Source organism: Canis lupus, chromosome 9 (assembly GCF_048164855.1).
Source record: "Canis lupus baileyi chromosome 9, mCanLup2.hap1, whole genome shotgun sequence".
NCBI lineage: Eukaryota > Metazoa > Chordata > Mammalia > Carnivora > Canidae > Canis > Canis lupus.
The window spans coordinates 29,848,048-29,870,281 of record NC_132846.1 but is presented as its reverse complement, the minus strand read 5'-3'; the positions used below and the strand labels follow the sequence as shown (position 1 = coordinate 29,870,281).

At 38.8% G+C, this 22,234-nt stretch overlaps 2 long non-coding RNA genes and 1 other non-coding gene across 3 annotated transcripts; 2 read left to right on the top strand and 1 right to left on the bottom strand.

The window, feature by feature from the left end:
* Nucleotides 1-1,153: 1,153 nt before the first annotated feature.
* LOC140639956 (uncharacterized) lies at nucleotides 1,154-12,205 on the bottom strand. Its single transcript, XR_012036612.1, has 2 exons — nucleotides 11,815-12,205; nucleotides 1,154-1,490 (listed from the first exon to the last, which is right to left on the bottom strand). It is a non-coding gene; the product is annotated as an uncharacterized lncRNA (long non-coding RNA).
* Nucleotides 12,206-12,314: 109 nt separating this feature from the next.
* On the top strand, nucleotides 12,315-17,481 carry LOC140639957 (uncharacterized). Its single transcript, XR_012036613.1, has 3 exons — nucleotides 12,315-12,404; nucleotides 16,228-16,308; nucleotides 17,235-17,481. It is a non-coding gene; the product is annotated as an uncharacterized lncRNA (long non-coding RNA).
* A 3,176-nt stretch (nucleotides 17,482-20,657) lies between these two features.
* On the top strand, nucleotides 20,658-20,764 carry LOC140640820 (U6 spliceosomal RNA). Its single transcript, XR_012037439.1, has one exon. It is a non-coding gene; the product is annotated as a U6 spliceosomal RNA (small nuclear RNA).
* Nucleotides 20,765-22,234: the final 1,470 nt, after the last annotated feature.

Here is a 22,234-nt window from a genome sequence, read left to right as displayed (position 1 = left end):
CAAGGAAATCATCAGATGGTACAAAGATGGGCTATAATTAGATTCAGCTCAACATTGCTTATTAGGGAAAAAATAGAAATGGTCTAGATGCCCAATTAGAGGAGATTTATTAAATAAATTATTATTTATCCATGCAATGGAATGCTAGGTAGTAGCTAAAAATGGTGTTGCAGAAGAATATGATAAAGATTGAATGAAATAAATAATAACATATGTAAGTTAAATATCTCTATTTTGTTAGTGATTTGAATGTCAAGCAGAGTCCCAAGTACCCAGTTATTTCTTCTTTCTCTTCCTCCAGCATCTTGTATGCATAGAAGAGAAAACACCACAGTGGGTGAACTATTTTTCTTTTTTTAGTTTAAATAAGTTGAATACAATATTTTTTTAAATTTTAGGATAATGATAAGATTATATACAATTTCAAACAATATCTCATTAACCAGAGGTTTCATAAAATATTAAGAGTTTCATTTACCAAAATTATTCTGTCAATTGTCCACTTTAATTATTTACATTCATCTTTCCAAAATGAACACCATGGCAAAGAATAGGAAGGAAACTTAGTGGGGAAAATCTAAATAACATTTTTAAGATGAATATTTAAGGTACAAGCAACAGGAAGTGGGTTCTGTTATATGTAGGTCATCTGTTTGGTATATTATTTTTCTTGGCACTTTTGGATATAAATCTGTTGACCACACTGCTGGTGTGAATGTAAATCGTAAGAGTTTTATTAAAAATATGCAAGGTATATTTGAGCTCTGTAAATAACAAAATAAAAAATGGTACCTAATTTATGTTGCACTCGTATGTATCAGCACTAGTACGAGTTTTATTTACATTTTCTTGTTTTATTCTTACTATGACTGACCTCATTTTACAGAAAACCAAAGCTAAAGACACTAAGTAATCTCCATAGTTCTCATAGCTAGTAAATAATGGACATTAGATACAAACTAAGCAAATTTATTCTCAGACTTATATTTAAAAAAATGGAGTCAGGCCACTCATTTACACGTGTATACACAGACACACACATACACACTGGAATATTATTCAGCCATAAAAAAGAATGAAATCTTGCCATTTGCAACAACATAGAAGGATCTAGAGGGTATAATGCTAAGCAAAATAAGCCAGTCAGAGAAAGACAAATATCATATGATTTTACTCATATGTGGAATGTAAGGAACAAAACAAACAAGTAAAGGGGAAAAGAGAGAGAGCGAGAGAGAGAGAAATCAAGAAATAGATTCTTAACTATAGAGAATAAATTGATGGTTACCACAGAGGAGTAAGGTGGGGGGGAATGAGTGAAATAGGTGATGAGGGGATCCCTGGGTGGCGCAGCGGTTTGGCGCCTGCCTTTGGCCCAGGGCGCGATCCTGGAGACCCGGGATAGAATCCCACGTCGGGCTCCCGGTGCATGGAGCCTGCTTCTCCCTCTGCCTGTGTCTCTGTCTCTCTGTCTCTCTCTCTCTCTGTGACTATCATAAATAAATAAAAATTAAAAAAAAAAAAGAAATAGGTGATGAGGATTAAGGAGTGCACTTATGATGAGCACCAGGTATTGTAAGGAAGTGTGGAGTCACTATATTATACACCTGAAACTAATATAACACTGTACATTAATTGGAATTAAAATAAAAACTTAAAAAGAAAAAAAAAGTAGTTATTTGCAGGGGAAAAAAAAAAAAAGATGGAATTAGGCCCTGGGGTCATTTTGCCTTTTTTCCAATTCTGCTTCCACCATTTATTGTGTGGCTTCAGGAAATTTACTTTCTCAGCTTAGGTTTTCTTATATGTAAAATGGAACACCAATAGTACTAGCATTCTAGGGTCACTGTAATAGTTCAAAAAGACAGTATGGGTAAAGCTCTTAGTAAAATGGTATAGAGTTAGTGTTCAATAAGTGTTAGTTGTAATATATTATTATTACTATTATAAGCTACTAAATCATACTACTTTAAAAATATTCATGCTCATTGATCTAGTTCTACATTTTAAAATCTATTTTGGGAAAATAATTGGTCATAGGTATGCAGAAAAATTTCTGCAGAAGGCTATTCCTTGAACTTATATAAAAATGAGATTTTAGGAAAAAATTAACTTTGCAGCAAAAAGAATTAAATAATTAAACTAATTAGTTAATTAGTTAAATAAGTGGCTCCATATGATGGACTTTTCACAAATGTGAAATGTTTTAGAAAAATATTTAGTCATATGGGGGAATAGTTTATTATAATAAATAGATGAATGAAGAGAAATGAAAATCCATAAATACTACATTATCTCAACTCAAACCCATTTGTTCTTGCAAGAAGTATGTATTGAGTGGCAAATGTGGACAGGCGGTGTTCTGAGCACTGGAGATACAGCTCTGAAAAAATAATAACTATCCTTCTTGAGAAGCACATTCATCCCATTATATGTTAAGGCATCAGAAGAAAATACTTGTTTACAGGGCCTACCAATGAATATTGCAATATAGACTAAATAATAGCTTACATGTTTTTATATTTTTAAGTTCTTTCCTTTTATACTGTTTACTTTTATCCTTAATAAAGTAGCAGAGTGTATGTAACAAAATGACCATATCAACAATTACTGCCCCTTTTATGGAAAAAAAGACGAAAAGGAAAGCTGGTCTGTAGATTAAAAGCATAAACTCCAAAGCCAAAATGTTTTGTTTGAGTCCTGACTTGGGCACTAATTAGCTTAGTAAGTGGGCAAGTTCCTCATCTGAGAAATTAAAAGAGTTACTATACATAAAGTATGTGGAAGAATTTCTAGAACATGGATGTGTCATCCATTTTTATGATCATAAGGTAACTGATGTGGTTTAAAGTATAATGTTCTCTAAAACATCATGTGTATTTATTTTTTCACCCTTTCAAAATTCCATTAAGATGACAATAAAGGAATTTTAAAAAGTGAAATTCCACAAAGAGAAAATAGAGATGCAGCACATATGGATGACAACTGGATCAATGTTCAAGTCGATATTTATCCAAAGTGAAGACTAACGTCAAATATCATCACCACTGATTGAATTCCCAGGATACAAAAATGAATCTGAAGCTTCATCAAATTATAAATATTATTTCGATGTTATGACAAAAAAATGTGGATAGTCAAATATTACAAATTTGACAAATCTATGCAGAAAAATGATTTGTCTGCACTGCCACCATATATGGTTCCTGGTATCACTCTATTGCAATATTAAAGAGATTGCTGGCTTATAATTACAGGGAGGGGGAAGTAGCAAGATTTTAGTAGTAGTAGTAGTAGTAGTAGAGGAGGAGGAGGAGGAGTTATAGCAGTGGTAGTTGTAGTAGTAATAGTAGTAATAGTAGTCGTATTTTGACTAGCTGTACCAGTATAGGACATTGTTGGTTGTGATGTTATCACTGAGTTATCAAGGCTTTCTCACTCTGAAGAGTAACTGCTTAAAGTAAAATGTTATCTTCTCTATGATTCCTGCATGTTAAAACTTGATTGATGGTGACAATGTAATCTCATTGAAGCAAACCAGTTCCTGAAAAACATTCTTAAGTATTTTCAGAAACAGACTTAATATCATTGCCTCATTTTTCCTTCCTTCCTTCCTTCCTTCCTTCCTTCCTTCCTTCCTTCCTTCCTTCCTTCCTTCCTTCCTTCCTTCCTCCCTTCCTTCCTCCCTCCCTCTCCCTTCCTTTTTTCTTTCTTTCTTTTCTGGGAATAGGCAAGCATTTGATGGTTTATCACTTGGGAAAAAACGTGTCCTTAAATCGTCATCTGCAAATGTGGAGTAACTTGATACAATTGGCTCTGAAAGGTTAAAAATAGATATGTTCGAATTGCCATCTATATCTCAACTGGCAGTGCATACGCAGCCTTTACCCTGGATAGAAGTATAGAAGGCTCTTTACTACAGATATCATATAAAAGATATTTACCATCTCAAGGCAGATCAGCTTGGTGTCCTTTTTGGATGCTTACTTTCTCTGCAAGCAACTGTTGAACTTTGGTCCTGTTAGGCTGCCCCCACCCCCAGCCCAATTCCTGAGTTATATTCTGCTCTGTTATCTTATGATGTGCTAATTCTGCATTTTGTACCGGTTCCTCAGACACGTTCTGTGTGACTCCTTGATGGATGGGTCCTGATTATTGTTGAACTTTGCTTTTAATTTACTTGACTGCCAAGAGAGTTCTGGGTCTCACAGAACTAATATCACAGTGAATCTGACTGAAGAAACATTTATATAATGGAAAACTAGTGACTTAAAGTGTCAGGTAATTGTCATTGACAGTGTGACACTGCAGTAGAGGCTTCGGGTTTAGGAATCACAGGCATATGATCTGTTCACAGCCTTTGGAAAGTAAGGATAGCACAGTGAGGTTACGGACATCTTAGTGGTGAGCAGGAAGAGAGCGGGCTCCTCCTGTTACTCTTCATCTGATCCACCCGAATAAAAGGGAATTAGGAACTGCCTTGCCATTCACTCTCTTTATTTAAGATAGAAATAGATGGCCATAAAGTTCAGGGTCCACTTCTGGGTTCTCCATTCTGTTCCATTGATCTATGTGTCTGTTTTTGTGCCAGTACCACACTGTCTTGATGACCACAGCTTTGTAGTGCAACCTGAAATCTAGCATTGTGATGCCCCCAGATATGGTTTTCTTTTTTAAAATTCCCCTGGCTATTTGGGATCTTTTCTGATTCCACACAAATCTTAAAATAATTTGTTCTAACTCTCTGAAGAAAGTCCATGGTATTTTGATAGGGATTGCATTAAACGTGTATATTGCCCTGGGTAACATTGACATTTTCACAATATTAATTCTTCTAATCCATGAGCATGGAATATTTTTCCATCTCTTTGTGTCTTCTTCAATTTCTTTCAGAAGTGTTCTGTAGTTTTTAGGGTATAGATCCTTTACCTCTTTGGTGAGGTTTATTCCTAGGTATCTTATGCTTTTGGGTGAAATTGTAAATAGGATTGACACCTTAATTTCTCTTTCTTCAGTCTCATTGTTAGTGTATAGAAATGCCATTGATTTCTGGGCATTGATTTTGTATCCTGCCACACTACCAAATTGCTGTATGAGTTCTATCAATCTTGGGGTGGAGGCTTTTGGGTTTTCTATGTAGAGTATCATGTCATCGGCGAAGAGGGAGAGTTTGACTAATATTCGATAAAGGAGGAAAGACTATCCATTGGAAGAAAGACAGTCTCTTCAATAAATGGTGCTGGGAAATTGGACATCCACATGCAGAAGAATGAAACTAGACCACTCTCTTTCACCATACACAAAGATAAATTCAAAATGGATGAAAGATCTAAATGTGAGACAAGATTCCATCAAAATCCTAGAGGAGAACACAGGCAAAACCCTTTTTGAACTTGGCCACAGTAACTTCTTGCAAGATACATCCACGAAGGCAAGGGAAACAAAAGCAAAAATGAACTATTGGGACTTCATCAAGATAAGAAGCTTTTGCACAGCAAAGGATACAGTCAACAAAACTAAAAGACAACCCACAGAATGGGAGAAGATATTTGCAAATGACGTATCAGATAAAGGGCTAGTTTCCAAGATCTATAAAGAACTTCTTAAACTCAACACCAAAAAAACAAACAATCCAATCATGAAATGGGCAAAAGACATGAAGAGAAATCTCTCAGAGGAAGACATAGACGTGGCCAACATGCATATGAGAAAATGCTCTGCATCACTTGCCATCAGGGAAATACAAATCAAAACCACAATGAGATACCACCTCACACCAATGAGAATGGGGAAAATTAACAAGGCAGGAAACCACAAATGTTGGAGAGGATGCGGAGAAAAGGGAACCCTCTTACACTGTGGGTGGGAATGTGAACTGGTACAGCCACTCTGGAAAACTGTGTGGAGGTTCCTCAAAGAGTTAAAAATAGACCTGCCCTATGACCCAGAAATTGCACTGCTGGGGATTTACCCCAAAGATACAGATGCAATGAAATGCCGGGACACCTGCACCCCGATGTTTATAGCAGCCATGTCCACAATAGCCAAACTGTGGAAGGAGCCTCGGTGTCCATCAAAAGATGAATGGATAAAGAAGATGTGGTCTATGTATACAATGGAATATCACTCAGCCATTAGAAATGACAAATACCCACCATTTGCTTCAACATGGATGGAACTGGAGGGTATTATGCTGAGTGAAATAAGTCAATTGGAGAAGGACTAACATTACATGTTCTCATTCATTTGGAGAATATAAATAATAGTGAAAGGGAACAGAAGGGAAGGGAGAAGAAATGGGTAGGAAATATCAGAAAGGGAGACAGAACATAAAGACTCCTAACTCTGGGAAACGAACTAGGGGTGGTGGAAGGGGAGGAGGGCAGGGGGTAGGGGTGAAGGGATGACAGGCACTGAGGGGGGCACTTGATGGGATGAGCACTGGGTGTTATTCTGTATGTTGGCAAATTGAACACCAATAAAAATAAATTTATTATTAAAAAAATAAAATAAAATACATGGAATAGAAAAAAAAAGATAGAAATAGAAGCTGTTTAGTGTTAAAGGAGCTGTTTGAGCAAATTCAAGTCTTCACACTACCTTTGTATGTAATATTTCCATCCGAATAGGACCAAAATTCTCCAAACTGATGTGCCTAATTTTTCTGGAAGGAACTTTGTACTTAGAATCCATAGCTTAGGCAAGTTGGAAAAAATCTTTTGGGTTCAAACAAAACAAAATAAAACTCTTTTGTGTTCACTATTGAAAATGTCAATGCCTACCAATCATTTAGACAAGTTCCATTTATAGTTTTGGCCTTGATTACTAGAAATATTTCTTCTTTTCTTCACATGTTTATTACTCTTTATTATGATTGGATAAAGGATGACTTATGTACGCTGTAGTTCAGAATTTAATTTTTAAGTGGCAACGTTGATATTCTGCTTCCTACTCATTTTCACAAGATGTGAGCAATTCACAAATAGAAGATTTTCATGGAAGACTCAAGGCCTAATGAAATTAAGTAATTAAAAATGAAATACAGTTCCTTTAAGTTATTTTGTCTAGTTTTGCAAATGTCTGTGCATCAAACAATTCAATAAAAGATTAGAATTGTAAATAGTTTCTATTATTCTGCCTTGTGTTATTATTTAAATTCTCATACATATTTGTTGTTTCAGAAGGATGTATTTCGAGTTGCCTGAGTGGCTCAGTCAGTTGAGCATCCAGCTTTTGATTTCAGCTCAAGTCATGATCTTAGGGTGAGTTCAAACCCCACTTTGGGTACAGAGCTTACTTTAAATACATAGATAAATAAGTGAGGGAAAGAAGGAGTTAAGTCAAAGTCCACACATTAAAGAGAAAACCCCTCCTCCCTACCCCCCAACACACACCATCAACACCAGCAGCCCTCTTCCCTTATCTTGATTCTTATATGTCTCTAAAGACAAAAATGAAGTTTCATTTTCTGGAGAAATAATATTTAGGCACTGACATATATGTGGTCCTCCTAATGCAAAAAGTCTGTTTGTCAGCCATTGCCTTGCAGCAAAGCTGGCCATTTGATGAGCCCCATCCTCATACACAGAGTTTACAGCTAGCTTTGTAGGTCTTGCTCTTAAATGTGAAAAATTGGTCAAACCTCCTGAGGCATTTGAGGAAAGACTCCATCAGAAAACATATCAGACAAACAGAAAAACAAAACAAAACAAAGCAAAAAACCCCACAACCTCAGGAGAAACATAGTAATAGAAATTACTAGAAAATTTTTTTAAAAACCCCAGCAATCTATAATTCATATCTTCAGAGGGATAAAAGAAGATATTGCATCCATGAAATAAGAGCTAAATACTATCAGAAAAAAATAGAAAATGGGAACATATTTAATATTACATATTCAATAGATTGGTTGGAAAATAAAGCTCAGGAATTCTTTCAGTATTTAAAATAAAATAATTCAGAAATGGACAATAGGAACCAAAAAATACAAAAATAAAGATTCAATCAAGGAATTTCAACATCCAGGGGAAGAAAGAACAGAGAAAATGAAAGGGATAATGTAATTATCCCACAAAGAGTATGAGAATGAAAGGACATGAGTTTCTGGATTGAAATGACCCATAAAATGTCCAAGACACACACACGAGCTCACGAAATACCCACACCAAACCATAATAACCATGACATTTAGAAATACCGTTGATGAAGAGAAGATCCTAAAACCTTTGAGATGAAAAAAACAGCTGCAAACAAACAAACAAACAAAAAACACAATTCCATGGTAAGGGTTGGGAATCAGAATAATACCAACCTTTAAAATACCCACATTGGTAAGGTGCCTGGCAAGCTCAGTCAAAGAGCATGCAACTCTTGATCTCAGGGTCATGAGTTCAAGCCTGAGCTCATTGGCAGGTAAGCAATAATGGAGCAATTCTTAGAAAATTTTGAGTGAAAAATTATATTTAACTATCCATTAATCAAATGTAAATGTAAAATAAAGATTTTTTATTATGCAAAATTCAAAATATCACCTGGCAGTGGTCTTTCTCAGGAAGTTGATGGAGGAAGTGGCCAGGGTGGGAGGGGTAGATTTACAAGATCTAGAATAGTCTCAGCAGTTTCCCATGTAAGTAGGGGGGCTATGATCTCATAGGAACTGTAACTGGTCCACTATCCATTAGTCTAGATCATTGATTTCCAGTAGAAATATAATATGAGAAATAAGATTTAAATTTTCTAGGGGGTACATTTTAAAAAGTATTAAAAAATGGGTGAAATTATTTTAATAATATGGTTTATCCATTTATTTTTAAATTTTTAATAATATAGTTTATTTAAACTTGTATACCCAAAGCATTATCATTTCAACATTAATCAATAAATAACAAATGAGTTATTTTACACGTTTTTCATGTCAAGTCTTCACAACTTGGTGTGCATTTCACATTTACAGCACATCTCAATATAGACTAGCCACATTTCAAGTGTTCCATAGCCACTTGTAGTCAGTAGCTACTATATTGGACAGCATGTCTTAGGAAACATTATGTTAAAAAAAATTAAATTAAATTAAATTTTAAAAAAGGAAACATGTTTTAGCTGACTGACATAATGTGAAGCATGGCAAAATAGTCTTTGAGGGACTAGGATGTGACAGGCAGATAATAATAGAAAAGTCTGAAAAATGGTATGCCGAGATAAGGTTCCAAATATGGAGGCCTGGAAATGGAGATGGATTCAGATTGGTGGTGCCAACTGCTGAGACAGAGCTTCTAGGGAAAGAGAGTCATTCCTCCCAGCCAAGGAAAATACTTCCTTTCATACCATGGATGCCATCCAATTCCTGTATCTTCTCAGGAACATTTTTCCACCATTTTTCTCTCTTCTGTATTTTCAGCCTCATCCTCTTTTTGGCACCCACATCTCTCCTGTTCCTTGTTCATTAACCAACTCTTTCCCAGCTGCTGTCTCCTCCTGTAGACCCACTCGATTTCAACTGGGAATCATCCTTTTCTTCTCATTTTGCCAAATTCCACTGACAACAGACTGTTGCCTGCTATCAATAATTTCAGAAATAATAAGGTGATGTAGGCCAATTGCAGCTCAAGGAAGAAAAAAAAACAATTGGACATCAGACATCGCTACGTAAACATTATTTTTTAAAATTCGTCTACTCTCCCAGTTCCAGAAAATTTCCCTTTGGTCCTACCAACTCTCTTCTGGATGTCACTTGAATTGCTCCATCCATCTTTCTACCCAGTTATCTGAGGACTGCTTTTCAATTCATGTGAAGCACCATAGATCTCTCCCACCATTCCAAATGAGGTTTTGTCTTGACTTTGCATATATAAGAATTCATTTTTGGCTCAGCTAAGCAAGGAATTATTTGCTTTATGACTTCATCATGAAAAAATATAAAGAACTGGAGAAAGCTTTGAAACTACAGTTGTTCTCTAATATAATCCAGGATCAAATTCTTAGGCACAGATATTACCCACAGAGATCCCAGGGGTGTGGGCTGTTTCCTTCTTATATAATATCTTACAAACTTTAGAAGTTATTGTAATTATGTTTGCTCAGCTGTTCCCACAGCTTCCAAAGGCGCTCCACTGCTGGCAAGCTAAAGGGAAGCTTTTCTCTGGTTTCCATAGCACTTCTGGTTAAGCTTAGATTCTGCTTCTAAGTGCTTATACAGCTTTCATATCCCTAGATAGGTTGATTTTCCAAAGTTACCGTCTTCTCTGTTGAAGACTGTCAGCCTTAAAATTCCATCATCCTTTGGTCAAGGGCTGTTGGAGGTCTGCCCTGATATCTCCCCATCCCTAACATGGGTAAGGCATATGTTAAAGAGGTCTCAGAGATGACATACACCCACATCTTACTTCACTGATGAGAAATTGAGGCCTATGGAGACAGTTAGTTGATGATAGATCCAGAGCTAAGCCCAGAATTCCTAGCCTTGATTTCATTATTATTTTCACTCTATAAAATAGATGAGTGGGAGTAGAGTCAAGGAGGCAGGAGACATACTTAAGGGCTGCAAAATAGCACAGTTCTGGGTGAGAAGGGCAGAAAATCCAGAGGACTTTGAAAAGCCACTGGGTTAAGAGTTGCCAGACAGATTCCTGCTATGGAAATGACAGAGTGCCACCAGGAGTCTGATAACTTATCTTCAGTGTGTCCCAAGAGCAACATCTCCAGGCCACCATTAGTTCCCCAGGGCCAGACATAACTCCTGGGCAAAGAGGGTGATTCTGAAGGAGGAGCTATCTCCCCAAACAGATCTGTGGCTTCAGAGATGCAGAAATCAATGAAGCAAAGGAGCCAGGACTGAAATAGGACATTCTTCCAGGTAAGCAGGAGAGGAAATGAGCAGCCATAAAGGGGCAAGATTTGAACTAAGGCAGGGCTGAGTGTGGGAGCCTAAGACCCTGAAAAAATAGGGCCAAACATGCCAAATGCTGTATGAATCAGAGGTAGAGGCAGTGGAAGATTGGAAAAGGTTATTTATCCAATTTGTTGTGATGGGAGTATAGCGAGATTGTGAGGGAAACAGTGAGGGGCTTGTGAGGGGGTTGGGGGTATCAAGAATTTATTACTTGAAGAAGCCGGTTGCAACATTATTCATAATATCCAAGACACAGAGTGTCCATTGACAGATGAATTGTTGAAGAACATACAGTATATAAAATAGAATATTATTTAGAACTAAAAGGAGGAAATCTTGCTGTTTGTGACAACATGGGTGGACCTTCAGGGCATTACACTGAGTGAAATAAGTCAAACAGAGAAAGACAAATACCATATGATCTCACTTATATGTGGAATCTTAAAAAAAAAAAAAGGCAAAACAAACCCCAACAAAAAAGCTCATAAATATAGAGAACAGATTGGTGGTTTCCAGAGGCAGGAGGCTGGGGTTGACAAAATGGGTAAAAGGGACCAAAAGTTACAACTTCCAATTATAAGATAAATAAGTCCTAGAGACATAATGTATAGCATGATGACTACAGTTACAATTCTGTATTGTATACTTGAAGGTGGCTAAGAGGGTAGATCCTAAAAGTTCTCATTATAAGAAAACAAAATTGAAACTGTGTGTGGTGATGATGTTACCTAGACTCACTGTAGTGATCATTTGGTAACAGACACAAATAAGGGATCATTATGTTGTACACTTGAAATTAACGTAATGTTACATGTTAATTACATCTCAATTGAAAAAAAACCAGCCTACTATAGACATCTAGGAAGGTTTAATAGATATTCTTAGTGTTTACCAATATCAGTTCAATATATGGTTTTGAGACTTACATGACATAAGGGTTGGGGAAGCTTCTCCCTTCAAGGAAGGAGTTTGGAGAAAATCTACCTTTGCTCCTCAAAAGCTGCAGAAAATCTGGGAGAGAGTGGGTGATCTTTGGTAGCCCTAATTAAAATTTCAGGCCAACCTACCTTTTGGCAGAAGATAGACAACTGCCCTTTTATTTCCATAAGGGAATGAATGAATGAGTACTTGGAATAACATTTCTGAAAGGTTACCAGCTCCTGATGTAAATCTCATAAGGAACAGTCAATGACTGAATGCCCAGAGTTGGAGCGGAAGAGGTGTGGGAGAATTAAGGGCTCGTCCGTCTCTCGGCTCTTGCAAGGCCCCATAAATGAAATGAGGTGAATTGAACTTCCCACTGGCAGTGGCCTCTGAATTCCCTACCTTGGAATTCCATGAGGAATGTGCTTTTGTTTCTCTCACAGTGTACTAATTGTGTCTTAAAGTGTGTGGAGAGAGGCATGGGAATGTTGCCTATGAAAACATTCTGCTGCAATTTGAGCTTTCAATTCAACAGATGGAAACTAAAAGAAACTAGATGGCTCTGTTAACAGGGGACATTTTCAGATGTTTGGTATGTGCTGTCTTTTGCTGCCCATTCCAATAAGGCCAAACAATGGGTACAAGAAGAACTGTGGTCTTTTGAGTGAAGATGTATGTCTATTTTTCTCTTAGGCAGAGCAAATGGAACCAGGAAGAGCTGGGCTACTTACCTGATGGTCAAAGGACAACTGTTTGACAGTTGGGGCAGTGGTAGTAGGAGATGGAGCCAGATCAGCCATAAAGTAGGCTGTAAAATTGCCAGGAGGTCTTTAGTTTTCCATTTTATGTCCCTCTGGTGGTGCAGTATGGATTCAAAGCCTGCTTTGACATGAGCTGTGCCTTGTACAATTTCCTGGATATCCCAGATGCTGGTTTCCTTGGTGATATCCTGACCCTACTCTTATCTCCAGATGGTCAGGGAGTGTATTGAATGTATAGAGTGTATAGAGTCTCAGGCTCTGGGGGCAGATAGACCTGAGTTCTAATTCCAAAAGAGCCTTGGGAGGAATCCCAGACCCCACCCCTAGACCTGATGAACCAGAATCTGCGGGAGCAGAGCCTACACCATCAATAAACTTTCCAGATTTCTTAGGCATCCTAAAATATGAGACCACTATCTAAGTGTTTCTCCTTTTCCCATCCTCTTCTATCCGAGTTCTTGACATCAGTTTCTTGCAGTGAATTCTTAATTTAAGCTCTTAGAGCAAGTGTTTTTTGTTTTCTTGTTTTTAACCTAGGGAACTGGACTCTTTGGAGAGAAGAATTCAAAGGTCTTAGATCTTGGATAAGAAAAAAATTACTTTTTTTCCATAACCTCAATCTGAAATTAGGCATTTCTTTCCATTACAAGCATAAGCAACACACTCCAGCAGCAATTGCTAAGTGCCTCTGACTTGACTCTCACCATGGGAGTTGCAGATATTTTCAGAGCACACTATGGTGGTTGCAGAGAGTTTAAAGATCATAAACTCTCATCAGGACTTTGACACGATGGTAGCTATGGATTAATAAAAAGGTACATATATTGTACCATAATTTTAAAAATTATTTTAATAACTATATTTCAATATCATTGGTTTCCCTTGTCATCTGTCTTAAAACATGCATTCAAAAATATTTTTCTGAGAAGGGGTCCATAAACTTCCTCCAAGTGTCATAAGGGCCAGAGCACAAAGAACTTAAGAATCCTTGTGCTAGACATATTTAATGTAATCCCTATCAAAATACCATGGACTTTCTTCAGAGAGTTGGGACAAATCATCTTAAGATTTGTGTGGAATCAGAAAAGACCCCGAATAGCCAGGGGAATATTAAAAAAGAAAACCAGAGCCAGGGGCATCACAATGCCAGATTTCAGGTTGTACTACAAAGCTGTGGTCATCAAGACAGTGTGGTACTGGAACAAAAACAGACACATAGATCAATGGAACAGAATAGAAAACCCAGAAATGGGCCCTCAACTCTATGGTCAACTAATACTTGACAAAGCAGGAAATACTATCCACTGGAAAAAAGACAGTTTCTTTAATAAATGGTGCTGGGAAAATTGGACATCCATGTGCAGAAGAATTAAACTGGACCATTCTCTTACACCATACACAAAGATAAACTCAAATGGATGAAAGATCTAAATGTGAGACAAGATTCCATCAAAATCCTAGAGGAGAACACAGGCAACACCCTTTTTGAACTTGGCCACAGCAACTTCTTGCAAGATACATCTATGAAGGCAAGGGAAACAAAAGCAAAAATGAATTATTGGGACTTCATCAAGATAAAAAGCTTCTGCACAGCACAAGAAACAGTCAACAAAACTAAAAGACAACCCACAGAATGGGAGAAGATATTTGCAAATGACATATCAGATAAAGGGCTAGTTTCCAAGATGTATAAAGAACTTATTAAACTCAACAGCAAAGAAACAAACAATCCAATCATGAAATGGGCAAAAGACCTGAACAGAAATTTCACAGAGGAAGACATAGACATGACCAACAAGCACATGAGAAAATGCTCCACATCACTGGCCATCAGGGAAATATAAATCAAAACCACAATGAGATACCACCTCACACCAGTGAGAATGGTGAAAACTAACAGGAAACAACAAATGTTGGAGAGGATGTGGAGAAAGGGGAACCCTCTTGCACTGTTGGTGGGAATGTGAACCGGTACAGCCACTCTGGAAAACTGTGTGGAGGTTCCTCAAAGAGTTAAAAATAGACCTGCCCTACGACCCAGCAATTGCACTGTTGGGGATTTACCCCAAAGATACAGATGCAATGAAACGCCGGGACACCTGCACCCCAGTGTTTATAGCAGCAATGTCCACAATAGCCAAACTATTGGAAGTGGAAGGAGCCTCGGTGTCCATCAACAGATGAATGGATAAAGAAGCTGTGGTCTATGTATACAATGGCATATTACTCAGCCATTAGAAATGACAAATACCCACCATTTGCTTCATCGTGGTTGGAACTGGAGGGTATTATGCTGAGTGAAGTAAGTCAATCGGAGAAGGACAAACAGTATATGGTCTCATTCATTTGGGGAATATAAAAAATAGTGAAAGGGAATAAAGGGGAAAGGAGAGAAAATGAGTGGGAAATATCAGAGAGGGAGACAGAACATGAGAAACTCCTAACTCTGGGAAACGAACAAGGGGTGGTGGAAAGGGAGGTGGGCGGGGGGATGGGGGTGACTGGGTGACAGGCACTGAGGGGGGACTTGACGGGATGAGCACTGGGTGATATGCTATATGTTGGCAAATTGAACTCCAATAAAAATTAAAAAAAAAAAAAAAGAATCCTTGTGCTAGACAGTATCCAACTCACGGTAGCTAGCTCCTGCTTGTCTGGCCGTCCTCCTCCCTAACTGAAATAAACCACTAATGCATAGAATTTCTAGTGGCATGAGGGAGATAATCGGAGATGGGAATGGCCATGAGAGTAGGAGCTTTCTATCGAATTTCACTTACAGCTTCCTGCCCTGACCAGCTCTAGAAGGGTTGCAGGGGCAAAGAACACCACTGGCACATTTCCTTAAGCTAGACAGGACTCCCCGCCTCTCATGTTTGGCCCTGCAGGAGTACCCATCCGGCATCTCCTGGAGCACCCTTGGCTATGGAGAAACTCCTCCATGAAAACAAAGAAGGAAGACCAGATGTTCGGATATCCCTGTCATAGATCCACGCGACTACTGAGGGGTTCAGTACATGCAGATACCCCATCCTACTCAGGTCCTCTATCCCCAGGACAGCCAGGTGCAAACACAATTGATTAGCCTGATAATGACAACAACACCAGCAGCAGCTTATTGTGTGTCAGGCACCACACCAAATGCTTTGTAAATATTGCCTCATTTAAGTCTTGGACCATTCAACAATGTACATGATATCAGTGCCCTTTTACAGTCATAGGAGGTGAAATGAAAAAAATAGTTCACCGCTACTTACGTCATCTTTAAGTGATAATAACATAATATCTGCTCTGCTCAGTAACTGCGGGATGCTGGAGACCATTGTGTAAAGAACTATGTGCACTATGTTGCAGATGGTAGATTATGCGTGTGGTCAGGTGCAGGTGTTGTGCTGGTTAGGTGTGCAAGCCTTCACATGGGAATCCTGGGGTTAGAATTCTGACTCCACCCCCTTGGGCAATGACTTTTCTGTGCCTCTGTCCTCATCTGAATCAAGGAGATAACAGTGCCTTCCTCAGTGGGAAGTGGGGAGGATGAAAGGAGATCATCTGTATAAAGCATTCAGCACTTTATGCTACAAAGCACAGCACTTGTAGGCAGTAAGTTCAACATATGTTAGTCATCATTACCATAATTCATACTTACATATTTCTTAGAAAGACATCAGGAAGTTGATTATCTCCAAGATCTCTGGAGAACACCAGAGAACAAAGAGATCTCTCCCATCTGGAGATAAGGTAAAACATTCCGGGCATAATTAATTCAAACTGACTTTAGTGTGCGACTCTTGTGTTTGCCTATACAGCATATGCCCACTTCCTCTGGTAAAACCACCCAGCTTTGCTTTAGGAAACGGCCCTTCTCCATTCTATGGGGTTCTGACTTGGTGCTTCCTCACCTCTGGCCCCAGGGACTCATTTCTGTTTCCCTCTGGATTTGCTGACTTTGTGGGATGAGCAGCTGGACTGTTGAGTCCTCTTACCCACGCTATGGAGAGAGTCTGCTCAAGGCATGGAGAGCAAGACAGAGCTCTGAGATCATTTGAACCTCTGGATTCATATGTGGCTGAAACTAGACACATATCAGACTTATGATTGACTAGTTCTCTCTTCTGCTTAACCTGTTTGAATTCAGTTTCCTTTTTTAAAAATTTTTATTTATATATTCATGATAGAGAGAGAGAGAGGGGCAGAGGGAGAACCAGGTTCCATGCAGGGAGCTTGACACGGGACTCGATCCAGGATCTCCAGGATCACGCACTGGGCTGAAGGCGGGGCTAAACCGCTGAGCCACCCGGGCTGCCCTTGAATTCAGTTTCCATCTTTGTAATTGAAAGAGGCTCCAGATCTACCTATAAATGCTATTTGAGCACTTATAAGTGCTTATCCCTAAGTTCTGGGTATACTCCAGTTTCATATTTTATTACAGAAAATTTTATCTGCTCACTGCCTACTACTACTACTATTTCTACTACTACTACTACTACTACTACTAATTCCTATGCTTGATCTCTCTGCCAGCCTGACAACAATTATTAGGTTAAGTAATGTGTTCAAAGACTAAGGGGTGCAGGTGGGATTTAAACTAAAGTTTGTCTGATTGTAAATCTGTGAGTTTTCTTTTTTTTTTTTTTTTTTAATTTTTTTTTATTTATTTATGATAGTTACAGAGAGAGAGAGAGGCAGAGACACAGGCAGAGGGAGAAGCAGGCTCCATGCACCGGGAGCCCGACGTGGGATTCGATCCCGGGTCTCCAGGATCGCGCCCTGGGCCAAAGGCAGGCGCCAAACCGCTGCGCCACCCAGGGATCCCGTGAGTTTTCTACTATACCAAGCCTCCTCTTCACATTGAGCTAAGAATGTTTTCCACCTGAATGCATCTTAGACATGATGATGGAAGTCTGTGAATAAACAGGTTAATTTAACAAAATTCACTTTAAATGTCTTCTTTAAGTCCAATCCTTTTTGAGAATTGTAATTGGAAGTGGTGCTTTATCTTACATCATTCAAGTCCATCCTGCTAATCACCACAAAGTCCTTGTTTCCAAGAGAAAAATATGAAATTAGTGCATATTTTACAGTGACTTCTATACAAGGTAAACTAGGAGGGAATGGGGCTGGGAGTGTCCTCTGCCAGCAAGTAGCTGGAACTCCTGTGGGGAAAATCCACCTACAATGAACTAAATCTCTTGCAGGCCAGTTAGCTATATGCCACCATCAGTACAAATCATGGGCACTAGCCACAGAGAAAGGAGTATTAGTGGGATTGGGTACCTCAGGGAGGGAGGATTTCAAGGAGAGGGAGCTGTTGAGCTATGTCTTCAAGCATGAGAGGAATTCCTCAGAAGTATGTGTGCTCAAGTGATCTAAGAGTTCCCAAAGTGGGATCAGAGAGCACTCTAAGTTTTCACTGTGGGACTCCCATCTTCAAACACTGTGCTGGGAGCAGGAATACAAGAGGGATGTCAACAGTCCTAGCCTCACCATGCTGAGGGCATGCAGAATAAAGCCGTGAGTATGAAACTAGGGGTAAGTGTGGGGTGCAGTGGGAACTTGTGGCAGTGGCCCTGTCTCAAGCGGTCAGGACATCTCAGATGGCATCTGATGGGTGAATGCAGAGAGTGCCACAGGGGGACACTCTTCAGAGACTGTGGAGCAGTGGAAACCAGCCTGGAAAACTAGTGATAACATGACTTGACTCATTGGGGGAATAACAAGCTGTTTGCTAGAATATTTCCAGGTGGGCTGGAGCCAGGAGAGGCAGTGGAAAAATATGCATAGGAAGGATTTGGGATGACCTCAATCCTTCCCCTGCCTTTGACATTAGTATAAATGTGAAGAATTACCCTTCTGTGAAATGGGTTAGAGGCTTGGACAAAGGACTACAGTTGGCTCCCACTTCTTATTTGCTCCCTTCTCTCTCAGCTCAGCCTGGCAGAGTTCTGAATTTCCATCTCTACCTTTGTAATTTGTTACTCATGGTTTCCAGCTTACCTTCAGCTTTGCACCCTAGTTCCTTACCTATGAATAACCCTGCTTCATGGGCTCCTGGAGACCAGAGCCACATGGCTTCCCTCCAGCTCAACCCTTCCCCGCAGTGTGTTGTGTCTTCCCTTCTCTCTCTCTTTTTTCTCCATCTTCTCTAGGCTATGTACAACAACTCCCCTCAGCCCAGAGTGCTTTAGCTCTCACTTCAGCACAAGTAGCTTGGCAAGAGGGGAAGAGAGAGGGAAGTGGGTAGAGTAAAACCCAAAGGCTCTTCTGCTTTCTCTGCCTGTGGCCCCAGCCCCAGGTCCCCTTCTTCTCCCCATCCCTCATTTCACTTTCGGTCCCCAATTAGGTGCTAGCTTCAATGATACATGGACCCGTCTGGTAACCCTAATCTTCAGATTTCTCTCAAACATCCACATCTGGCAATTCACCATAAAGTGTGAAGAGGGCAGGTTTTAGAACATCTGTGCAGATTTTGTTTTTCTTCAGGAGATCTCAGTGAAAACAAATGAGGCACAGAAGACAGCTTTTTAAATCCTGGGTCAGCCTCCCCTTTATTACTACATAGGAAGCCACTTAGAATCCTGCTTTTTCTCCCTTTAACTTGTTTTGGGCATAGAAAAAGTAAGAGGAAAAACTCGAGGATTATAGTTAGTTCCTCAATGGAAAGGTAGCAAAGGTTTTCACAGATAAAGGTAGCCAAGACCTGTGGTACCGTCCCCTGAGAGTAACTAGACCAATTATTTTCACCAGAGTCCCTATCCTCAGCCTTTATCATGATGACAATTTATTCTCCTGGGTTTTAGTCACTAAAGTATCAAACACACTTGGATCTAGAAGAGAATGAGGGAAGTATGGCTATAAAATACTGACGTTGCCACATCAAAGAGGAATCCATTTTCCTTTGTCTTACATAGAACAGTCCTGAAGGGGTAACCAACTATTGTATTGATGGTTGACCACAAGGGGGCAGAAGAAGATAAAAGTTCTCTTCAGAAAGTTCCTTGTAAACATTGGAGTATTGGCCTCCCCAGTTCTTTTCCAGCCTTTTCTCTATGTATGGTCTGTTTCAGAAGTTTTAGAGAAAATTACAGTGCAAACTTTGAGGCAGGAAGGTTGAGCAATGATTCTCAAAATATGATTCCCAGATCAAACTTGGGAAGCACTGAGACCCTTTCAGGAAGCCTTTGAGGTCAAAGTATTTTCATACCAATATCAAGACATTATTTGCCTCTTTTGCTGCATTGATATCTGCACCAACAGTGCAAAAACGATGATGGTCAAAAATGCTGTCACCTTAACATGACTCAAGATACTGGCATCAAGCTATTAGTAATCAGTGTATTCTTCACCATCACATATTTGCAAAAAGGGGAGAGGGCCAATTTTACCTAAGAATGGCCTTAAGCAGTGAAATTATTAATTGTATCAAATGTTGACCCTTAAATTCATATCCTTTTAATCTTCAGTGTGACAAAATGGGAATACACATAAGGTAGTCTTGTTGCATGTCAAAGTAGAATGATCATCTTGAAGAAAAACACCCGTGCAGCCTAAAAAAGAGTCCCTTTTTTATTCAACACCATTTTTACTTAAAAAAAAAAAAAGAAAAAAAAAAGGTCTGGCAAACAAATTATGGTTTTTCAAACTTCAGTGTTTGGCAGATATTTTATCAAAAATAAAGTGAACTTACTCGTTTAAGGAAAATAACTAACAGTATCTGTGCCAGTATTTGTGATAAAATTTGAGCTTTCAAGTGAAAATTAGAAATCCAGAAAACTTGTATCTACCCCAGTGAACTTCACAGGTTCTCCATATTTGAAGACTCTTCTGATTATTTTGATGATGGTGGTGACATTAATGAATTTGATATTTTTTTAATATTGTGCAACTAAATGTGTCAAAACCTTGGAGATCTGTATAACTCAGTGAACCACTTGAAGGTCTATTCAAAGTGCAAAATAGCTCAATGGATTTTGGTAAACAGAGTACAAAAAGTTCATTTATATGGCTTCAGATTCTATCCTGTTACTAATGTTTAAGAAACTATCATTTGGTAGTTAGGTGTAGTATAAAAGATCAAGAGTCATAGGCCAGTGCTCACTTCGGCAGTACATATACTAAAATTGGAACAATACAGAGAAGATTAGCATGGCCCCTGCACAAGGATGACATGCAAATTCGTGAAGTGTTCCATAATTAAAATAAAAAAGAGAGAGTCATAGGCCGGCTGCCAAGCCGGTTCAGTCAGAACAGGTGACTCTTGATCTTGGGATTGTGAGTTCAAGTCCCAATGCTGGGTGTAGAGATTACTAAATAAATAAATAAACTTTAAAAAAAGGGAATAAAAAGCCACAAGCAAATCTGAGAAGCTGTTGAAATACCTCTCCCTTTTCCAACTACTTATCTGGATGAGGTTGGATTTTTTTTTCACATGCTTCAACTTGAACAATAGAGCACAAACAGACTGAATGTAGAAGCAGATATATGAGACTCTGATAACCAACAACCACTAACTCATGTTTTGAATAGACATTCAAGGAATAGGATATCTTGATTTGTTCCCTGTCATTTAGTTATAGCAGATAAACTTGGCTTCCTTCTTTGTTTACAAACTCTCTTCTTTAGAAAACAAAGGTCTTGGTCAAGATAATTTTACTTGTCTATCTAGCCTTTACTATCAACAGTATGATCATATCACCTTACACTGTAAATATTTTGTAGTTTAGAAATACCATACAGTTTATTCAAAGACCCTAAGGAAAGTGTGGTCAAGATGGGATTTACCTTTAGTCATCTAGTAACTAGCAGAAGCCTAACTAAAATCCTGGCTTTATGATTCAAGGTTGTTTCCTCCCTCATTACACTGCTTACTTTGGAAAGTAGTTCTCCACAGCAGTTTGTCACAGGAGGGTGGGGAGAAAAGAAAGAGGCCAGTCAATTCTGCATTTGAGAAAGCTCAACACAGACAGGCAGGACTGAAGAGAGTGGGACTCTTGGGTGAGGTGGGTGTCAGAGTCAAACTACATGCAAACAATTCTGATTCTTTATTCAAGTGACTTGGAATTGTGGGACTACGGAGAAAATCCTATTTGCTTCATAATCAAAGGTAGTGCTCTTCTTTGTCCAACCCTCCAGAGGGCACTAGAGCTTTTAATCTCTGCCAAGTAAGGGAAATACCCTGATACTGGTCATGGGGTACTTGGATTCCTTTTATTTCTTATTTCTATTTTTTTAAATCTGTTAAAGAATTTTATTCTTAAGTAATCTCTACATCCACTATGGAGCTCAAACTCACAACCTTGAGATCAAGAGCCTCATGTTCTACCAACTAAGCCAGCCAGGTGTCCCTGGGCTGCCAGATACATTACTGTATCTTCACTCTATCCATTTGTTATAGCTTTGTTTCAAGCTTAAACAGAAAAGCAGAGTAAAATCAAGGGAGGGAAGCTATGTGTATGATGATTTCTTCAAAAGCTGAGAGTAGGTTATATTGTCATGCCATCAGTGTCTCTTCCATTTTTTCTCCCTAAAGGCTTGGCAACTTTAACAATATTTACATTTATATGGCTCCTCTGAGTTTTCAAAGTATTTTTGTAGCATTTGTCCATTGAGCCTCAGGCTTACCTCTATGAGGAAAGTAGGCTATGGGGCCTCTGGTGAGCAGAATTGT